The sequence below is a fragment of the Zeus faber genome (genome assembly GCF_960531495.2).
Source record: "Zeus faber genome assembly, chromosome: 22".
Lineage (NCBI taxonomy): Eukaryota > Metazoa > Chordata > Actinopteri > Zeiformes > Zeidae > Zeus > Zeus faber.
This window is the reverse complement of record NC_137209.1, coordinates 8477543-8486382: the sequence shown is the minus strand read 5'-3', so window position 1 is coordinate 8486382 and position 8840 is coordinate 8477543.

Sequence of the window (8840 nt, the reverse complement as noted above, 5' to 3'; positions counted from 1 at the left end):
GCTTTTCTTTGAGGGTTTTTTTTTTTTACCATTTCTGGGGCCACTGAAGCATCTCGTTGCTTCTGTGATTTTTTACAGTTGCCGTTGCCTTTTAAATATATCATGAGATCTGTGTTTTCACCTGCTGTTTCACTGGCCCTGGCACGGTCCACATCATAAACAGATATAATCTGTGTGTGTGCGTGTGTGCGTGCGTGCGTGAGTGCATGTGTGTGTGTGTGAGAGTGTGTGTGTGTGTGTGTGTGTGTGTGTTTGTTACATCTGGTCAGAAGTTCAAGTGCACACCCCTCCTCTCTCTCTCTCTCGATCTCTCTCTCTCCATCAAGGAAGGTGAAAGTTGAACTTCCCTCGAATTTACATCAGTCGCCAAACAGTAAACATTGAACATCTTACCTGTTGAACCATGGAAACATGCCTTGGACATGGAAACCAAAGCCATATTTTGGGGACTCACATTCAGAAATTTCGACACTTGTTCAGATGGAAGGCTCCCTCGTCTAAAATATGTCTGCGCTCTATGTGGATGTTACTGCCTTACAAGCTGCTGCCGTGGGCTGAGGCCAAAAATCAGTTGGCAAAGATAAATAAATCATAACAGGACTCCTGGGTCAGTGGAATGCGTCCGGAGAACATCTCGGAATAGAACTGCTGACCTATGAATAAAGAAACTAGAATAAAGCAGATGTGAGGTGAGGCCAATCTGGTGGCTGTGACTGGCTGTTGTCGCTTTGGGAACATTTACTGTCGCATATTTGCATTTTACGACTACAAAAAATTGAAACGTTAAAGGGGACTTATAATGCCCCTTTTAACCAAGTTAATAAAGGTCTCTGAGGTCCCCAAAAAAAGTGTTTTTAAAGTTGTTTTTTGTTGCTGAAAATACCACTCAGATTATGCATTCGAGCCATTCTAAAATGTGTCCAATCCACCCTGCCTGAAAAGGGGTCGTTTGAGTGGGAGGAGCCACCCTCCCGAGGTCCTGAGTTCTGGGAGCCAATGGGATTTGGGCACAAGTTCCTGGTTCTGTGAGCCAATGGCGTTTGAGAACGGCTTCCGGGTTTTTGGTTTTATTTACTCTGTAAGCTTTCACTGATTTCACCCGAACAGTCTACCGACATCTGTTTCGGGGAAAAAATTAAGGCGTGAAATAAGCAATCCGGTTGCTGAATCTCCACTCATATCAGATCTACAAGGCCTCATTTAAAAGTTTGTTCCGACTTTCACCGCAGTGTTCGGAGAAGAGCGCCGCTTGGAGCAGGCGTGGGATACAGTCTTGGGCTTGGGGCTTCACACACACAGAAAGAAACACACAGCAGAATTATTTTTTAAATATTTACATTCCAATCGTCTGCAGATTTGTCATGGACAGATGGTATTATTTTTCCTCTTCCTTTTCAAAGATTTGTGCTGGTCTCTGCAGCGAACAACAGAGCAGCTTCGATTCTAGCGCCTTCGGTCGCGCTCAAATCCGTAGGTGGAGTTATTTAGATGGGGGGCGGTTCTAATTCTACTGAAGTGAGTGGTATTACTGGATGACGTATATTAGGTCAGCAAAGCTGAATTGCTTGTTTAAGGACATGTTTTCTGAATTAGAACGCTCACAAAAAAAATGACTGGGTTGCGTTATTTCACAGTTTGTGTGTTCGTAGACCCATCAGAGACCCAAATGTATGTGAACAAGCACTGAAAAAGGGAGTTTTGCATCATAGGTCCCCTTTAAATTTCTTTGCGACATTTTAAACCCAGGCCTTATGAAAATGATGGTTCCCATCCTCTATAACTGCTCAGAGAGAAACTGCACTCTGCTGCAGCTTCTCACTGTGCTTAAAGGCAGTCCAATGGGGCCAAAACATTCAGCCTCACAAAAACAGGTTGAATCGCCTTTTTCGAAAACGTGACACTCCCAGTCAGTGGCGGCGCTATGCCAGGGCTTGGTGGTGCTTTAGCCCCGTCAGGATTTGCCTAGCACCGGCGCAGCCCCCCCTGAATATTTCCGCAGATTTCCGTGCATCCTGTGGCAGGCTCCGCAGAGCCATTGATCATCATATTTTATCTGGCTTTTCTGAATTCTGTCGAATAATATAAGAAACTACTGCTTCCTGCTGGAAAACCTGCTGTAGCCAACGTTACGTTCCGGATTTAGCCCGGCAATTGCAGAAAAATAAGTTCTAAATAAAATGCGATCTCAATGTGATTTGACTGTTATTCACTAACGCACATGCAAGGTTCTCCAATTTGAAAAGGACATTTAAAATGTTTGTTTTAAATAAATGATGGGAACCAAGATTTTGATAAAACCTGGGCTGAAATATATAGTGAAGCTATCCTTTAACTGTTGTAATTGATGCTGTGCTACTGTTCAATCTGAAAATAGTTGTGATTATAAGGGTTATAATAAAGAAATAACGTTGTATTACTACATTATATATGGAATTTGTATTAATGTTACTACCCGGTAACAAGTTTAAAATTTGAGGATGAACAGTGAAAATCAAGCCTTGGTTGTTCTAAACTCCTTACCATTGTACAGAAAATACTATTTTTGGTCATATATTTATATCTCCAAAAAAGTAATAATTTTGACGGGATCAGCCGCTCATGTGGCGGTAATAGTGGTAGTATAGTGGCCTTTCTTTTCATTTCGAGGAATTTCCACACGAACCAGCGCCGTCGAGCGACGCACCCGCGATGAAAAGTCTTACGTATCAATCTCCGAGTCTCCGAAAGTGCCAGACTGCCGCCCGCCGCCGTGAGGAGTGTCATTATTTTTTCAGCGCTGTCCAATGTCCATGCAGTATTCACAAGTGTTACGTAACCCTAATCAGAGGAGTAAACCTCCACGCCGGCGAGCAATTTCTCGTTAATCTTTAATTAAGCACAAGGTGGAGCGTTGATTCATCCTTTCTCGGCGGATGCTATTTTGGGGCCCGGTGTCGCCCACTCTTGCTCTCGCTCTCTCTCTCTCTCTCTCTCTCTGTCTCTCTCTCTCTCTCTCTCCTGGGAGGCAGAGGAAGTCTCTCAAAGCAAAGAAGAGGGTACCAAGTATTCCTGGAGAAATGAGATTAGATTGTTTGGATTCACTCAAAAGCGGACGTAGGTTTTGGAAGGTGAGACGGGCGGTGAGACAGGTGGCTGTGCGGTTGAATCCACACAACCGATGCTAAACAAGGAGTTAGTTGCGTAGAAAGACTCGCACGCCCACTAATGCTAGAGTCGCCACGAACAACACTGTACCCTCTCCACTGTAGCCTATTGCATATTTTACGCCGTTTCCATTTGACATCTTCCGATGTTAACGCTGTGGCGGGCGCACGCGGCATCACTCTTAATGACGGCACCGCTGAATATTTTAGGCCCTTTTCACATAAAACCAGATGTCAGGGGGTGGAAATCTACAGCGGGCTGCGTGAAGCCTCGCCATCTCCCTTGTCTCCAAAATATCGGCACCGACAGGGAAGAGGCTTTTAGGAGCCGGACAAGGAGCCGTCAGGCAGCTGGCGGTATCTCCCAATATACTGAATCCCAAAAGTCTCAAAAACCCACTTCATATATAAATAGAAGGCAGGTTGCAGCGTCCCATGAAATAATATCAGAGAACAACCGGTTTTAGGAGTCCTAGGTGGAGCATTTACAGATGGTCTTGAACTATTTTGAGGTGTTCTGGTTTCCTACAGCGGCTCCACACATGGACAAGGGACCCGGGTGTAAAACATGGAATCTGAGCTCCGGACATCAGCCCGGTTCCGCCCGCGGCTCGGTTCTTGTGTTTACCCGGCGAGATGCCGAGGCACATGTCGCTGTTTGACTTCTCCCGTTTGGCTGCCAGCGGCAAACGCCTACGAGCAAACACAGACTTCTCCCCTAGTGTGCGTCTGGAGGAGCCGTGCTTAATGGAGAAAGCGCTCAAATACAAGGATACAATAAAGGAACTATCCGGAAGTTGTATTCAGATCTTCTTTGGGACATTGTGGACCCTAAGCCCGCTTTACACTGACTCGGAAAACGCATCCGTCAGTCAGATCCTATCCCCCTCGCAGCCGTCGCATGACCCGTGTCTAGGTTTCTTATGAAGCAGACTTTCCTGTCTGAGCCGTCATATTGAGAAACCAGATACTGAATACTACCTGCTGTCTCTCAATGCGTGTTGTGTTTATTCTCACAGGAGCGCAGTGGGAGTAAAGCTCATTTCACGCACCGTGTGGTCGCTAAAAAAAACCCCCACTATTTAAATATCCTGTTGCTCTTTATAGTTTGGTGGCATGAAAACTGTAATGTTTTTTGAAAGACGTGATCCACAGCTACACGCTTACTTTTGCACACACACACGTACACACATTAATTTGCTACTAATATGAGTAGATGAGCAGAAATAAGTGTAAATAAAGAAGTTAATGAAGCTTATTTGTCTTCTGTTTTTGTCAGTCCCTGCTCCTCTCACTCGCTCCATAATCAATTACCTCTGCTTGTGTCTATTATTAAATGTGCGCTCACCTCCATTACTGGCGGCGAGGGAAGACCCCCGGAGAGGAACAGGAAAGAAATTGGATCACTAATGTGGCTATCTGGGATTTTTTATTTTGAAGCGCTGCCCTCTGGGGCGTGTTCAAAATAAATTGCCATTTGCCCATTACTGTATGTCTCCTTAAAGCCCTTCGTTGTCTACACACGAGGGCCAATTTGATATGATTAAATCCGAGCTTCGCTGTGGAATTACATTCTCAGCACAAATGCCTTATGAGTCAGCCGAATAGCAGCATCAATGGTCTGTATATCTCTGATGCTAAAAATAACTGCTATTATTAATATCTACTAATGTTAATAATACCTAATAATGTTAATAATACCTAATAATATAAATAACACCTACTAATGTTAATAATACCTACTCATTTAAATAATATCTAACAATATAAATAATACCGACTAATGTTAAAAATACCTACTAATATGAATAATGCCTACTACTGTTAATAATACATAATTATGTTAATAATACCTACTTATTTAAATAATATCTAATAATGGTAATAATACCTAATAATGTTAATAATACCTACTAATGTAAATAATACCTACTAATGTTAGTAATACCTAATATTATCAATAATACCTACTCGTGAAAATAATACCTAACACTGTAAATAATACCAAATAATGTTAATAATACCTACTAAAGTTAATACAACCTACTAAAGTTAATAATAGCTAATAATGTTAATAACACCTAGTAATGTAAATAATACCTACTAAAGTTAATAAAAGTTAATAATGTTAATAACACCTACTAATGTAAGTAATACCTATTAGGATATGTACACCGAAGAACATTTAGGTGAATTCAACATTTAACCAGCGTTGGACCAAATTGCACATTACTCTGTTTTAAGGTGCGTGTTTGAGACGAATCAATGAATTTATATTTCTGTCAAGAATTTGCTGAACATTTTAATTTACTATTTTTTCAATGGCTATTAATTACGTGTCTTATCAATTGTTTTCCTTCATGTCTGAAATCAAAACCAATCCATCAATCAATCGTTACGCTTCAGATTTGGGCGGCATTCCCTGGACACGGTACTGTATATGTTTTAATACAACTGTCAGATACTTGTTGCTTGCTTGTATGCTTTTTTCTGCCCTTTCCATCACCCATGGTTGATCTTTCTCATCCTTTTCAAAATAATTTTTCCCTATTTCTACCAGTTTAACCCCCTTGCTGGGGTACTTGGGATTAGGTGGAGGAGTCCAACCGTCGATAGCTTTTACTGAAATATGCGGGAATGTTTATGGAGTGACTTCTCGCGTAGTTGGCGCTGTAATAAGTGCGTGCAGGCGTGCTATAGAACTGTGCTGTGACGTCACGAACAATGGAGGCGAGAATGGGATAAGTGTGGAGGCAGGGCTTCACTTTAAAACATATCACCATTACGGCGCCCCCTATTTTTAGCCTCTAATGTGCAAAAAGTCGAAAATGCACCGTGTGACACCTCTCCCTTTGTATCCGAGGCTGATGCTAAATGACAACAGGAATTTTAAATAAGCTCCGGCTGAATGGTGAAATGTCAAATGGTAAAAAAACTGCTCACCAAACCCCTCTCTCTCTCTCTCTCTCTCTCTGGTAATTCTTACTAATCCCCGGCTCTGTTGTGGCAGGGCATCAGAGGGAGGGGAGGAAGATGAGGGTGGTGTGGTGTGGGGTGGGGTGGGGTGGGGTGGGGGGCGGAGAGGTCCACATAATGCCACGGCGTGGGGGCCTCGCAGGGGGTGGGACGGTGACAGGGAGCCGGGTTCAGGTATGGCCTAACTCTCTTATCTCAGCATGTCATCCTGGTCTGTGTGGCAGAGATGTGGAGGAAGGTGGCGGAGGAGGAGGAGGAAGAGGAGGAGCAGGGGGAGGAGGGGGATCTGGCAGGTACGAGTTCCCATCGACAGTGAGTGGGGAAAAAGTGGGAAGATAAAGAAGAGAGAATAAAATCAGGTGATATGCGGGGCGTAGCTCCCCCCATGGCACAAGTCAGGGAAGTTGTTGAAGTGCACAGGGAGGAGCAAGAGGAGGGGGAGGGGGAGGAGGAGGAGGAGGGGTGTTAGAAGGGCCTTGGTTCTTCAGTCCATTTATTTGATTGCTCGGCAAAAATCCAGCAATTTTAATTTCATTTTGTATTCTGTGAATGTGACTTTATTTACTCAGTGAAGAATGGCAATTGAACCAGATTCCGTACAATTTAAAGTGAAAATCCGTGAGATTATTTGTTTAAAAAAAATTCCTTGAAAATCCCTGTTTCCCCCCTTATCTGGAACTTGAAAAAAAAGACCAAAACAGGCATTCAATGTATTTGTGTTATGCATGTGCTGTTGAGCATCGTTGGCGGCGGGGTCCCCCTTTCCCGGAAAGAACGCAAAGATTGGAAACGCGCAGGGAGAAACGGCAATATGCGCACCGGTGTTCCATTTGATGATACAATTCTGAGTTTTTGGCACATTATGACGCTCCCACATCCAAATGTAAACGACGAGTTAATATCTTGATTGATCCCTGCATCAAAAGTCTATCTGTTTGGTCACTCTTCACAAGACACATCTTTGTTTACATTGCTGATATAGATAAACGTACAGCGGAAGGCTGATCTAAGTATACATGTACATTCAGTAACATTCTACACCAAAGTTTACGGCAATGTCATGCGTCGGCCAGTGCTTAATCATTGTGCTGTAAGAGCAATACTTAATAGCTGTTGATGACATGAACCTCATTAGATTATAATTACTCGACAGACAGTCACGAGTAGTAGACGATCTACGTTGTGTCCATCGGAGACGTATGCACCGTTGTTATTCCCCTGGCTCTCGATGCTACGGCTACAGCCGCCATATCAATCCCCTCCGCTCATAGACTAATTGAATCCAGCATTTTAAAATCCGATCAGCCTGTTTGGGGTCTTACGGAGCCCACGCGACGCGTGCCCTCCACCCCGGCGTCAGCGTTCCACCGAGCTGAAGTGAGGAAACGGCGCATCCCAACAAAATAAATAAAATAAACGCAGCCCGCCCAGATCCCCCGGAGGGGAGAAGCGCGGCGAAGTGAGCGGCGCGTCAATTAGCCTCCCCCGGCTCCATCCTCCTCGCGCCCACTCGCAGAAAACAAATTGACGCTCGCGTTGCGCGCGTTCATCTTCCAGAGCACTCGATCGCCGCGGCTATTTTCGGGTGGCGCGTTTCAAATTTCACGCCCGGGATGGATAGGCCCTTCCCCTCTACAAGGTGATTACTCACCCGGCATGCGTTTCATTCAATATTTACAAGGAGAGCGCTGATGTATGCTTGGGCAGCGATTCTTGGGGAGGGAAGATGAAATATTAAGATTGGATCACGGGGGTGTGGGTGGGGCCGGGAGAGGGTGGGGAGACTCACTTTGGAATCAATTAAAGGTTTAAATAGCCGCCAGTGCATAATTAAACCGGTACAGTGAAACATTTTGAGGGGGGAGGGGGGTCTTCGTCGCATAGCAAGTGGAATCCATCTCCGTAGGATATACAACAAATTGAAAAAACAACGTTGACCACCGCCTGGCGCCAATGACATGGATTTGTTATTTATTTATTAAAGGGTAGGTTTGTTGTTACTCACCCCGGGCCTCGTCAAAATGTTTGGTCCCCATCATCATCATTTCCATAGCAGAATCGGACTCTGAATTGAATGCGTTACAACTGAGAAACTTACCACTCTGCTGCAGCTTCTCACTGTGCCTCAGTGCAGTCCAATGGGGCAAACGTTTAGGCCTAAAAACAAACCCTCCTCCTCAAAAACAGAAAACTCCCATAGTGTCTTAGTGTGTTTTTCAACTTTGTCTCGAATAACAGAAAGATGACATTTTATTTAGAACCATTTTTTTTTTTTGCAAATTCCACAGAGCATCCAAAGCGTAATGTTGGCGACAGTGGGTTGTCAGTGGGAAGCGACGCAACTTCCTGTTTCTGGTCTCTAAACGTGAAGGTGTAAACAAAAGAAGCTGATTTGCCGAAGTGCAAACCAGTCAATAAAACCCTTGAAAAAAAGAAAAGACAAAATGCACAGTTTTTTTCTTCAGTGAAACAAACTGTATAAAGTCTGTCAATATTGTGAGCCTTTCGTTTTCGAAAAGTATCTTCTCTTAAAGAAGTATATTTAAGATTTTTTTAATTTTTATGGATTAAACGTTTGCCCCATTGGACTGCGTTGAAGCACGGCGAGAAGCCGCAGCAGAGTGCGGTACGCTTCTTAATAGTAAAGCGCTGAGCGAGTTCAATTCTGCCCGTGTGGCCGTAATTGCTATAAAGGATGGGAAGCGACATTTCAATAATTTC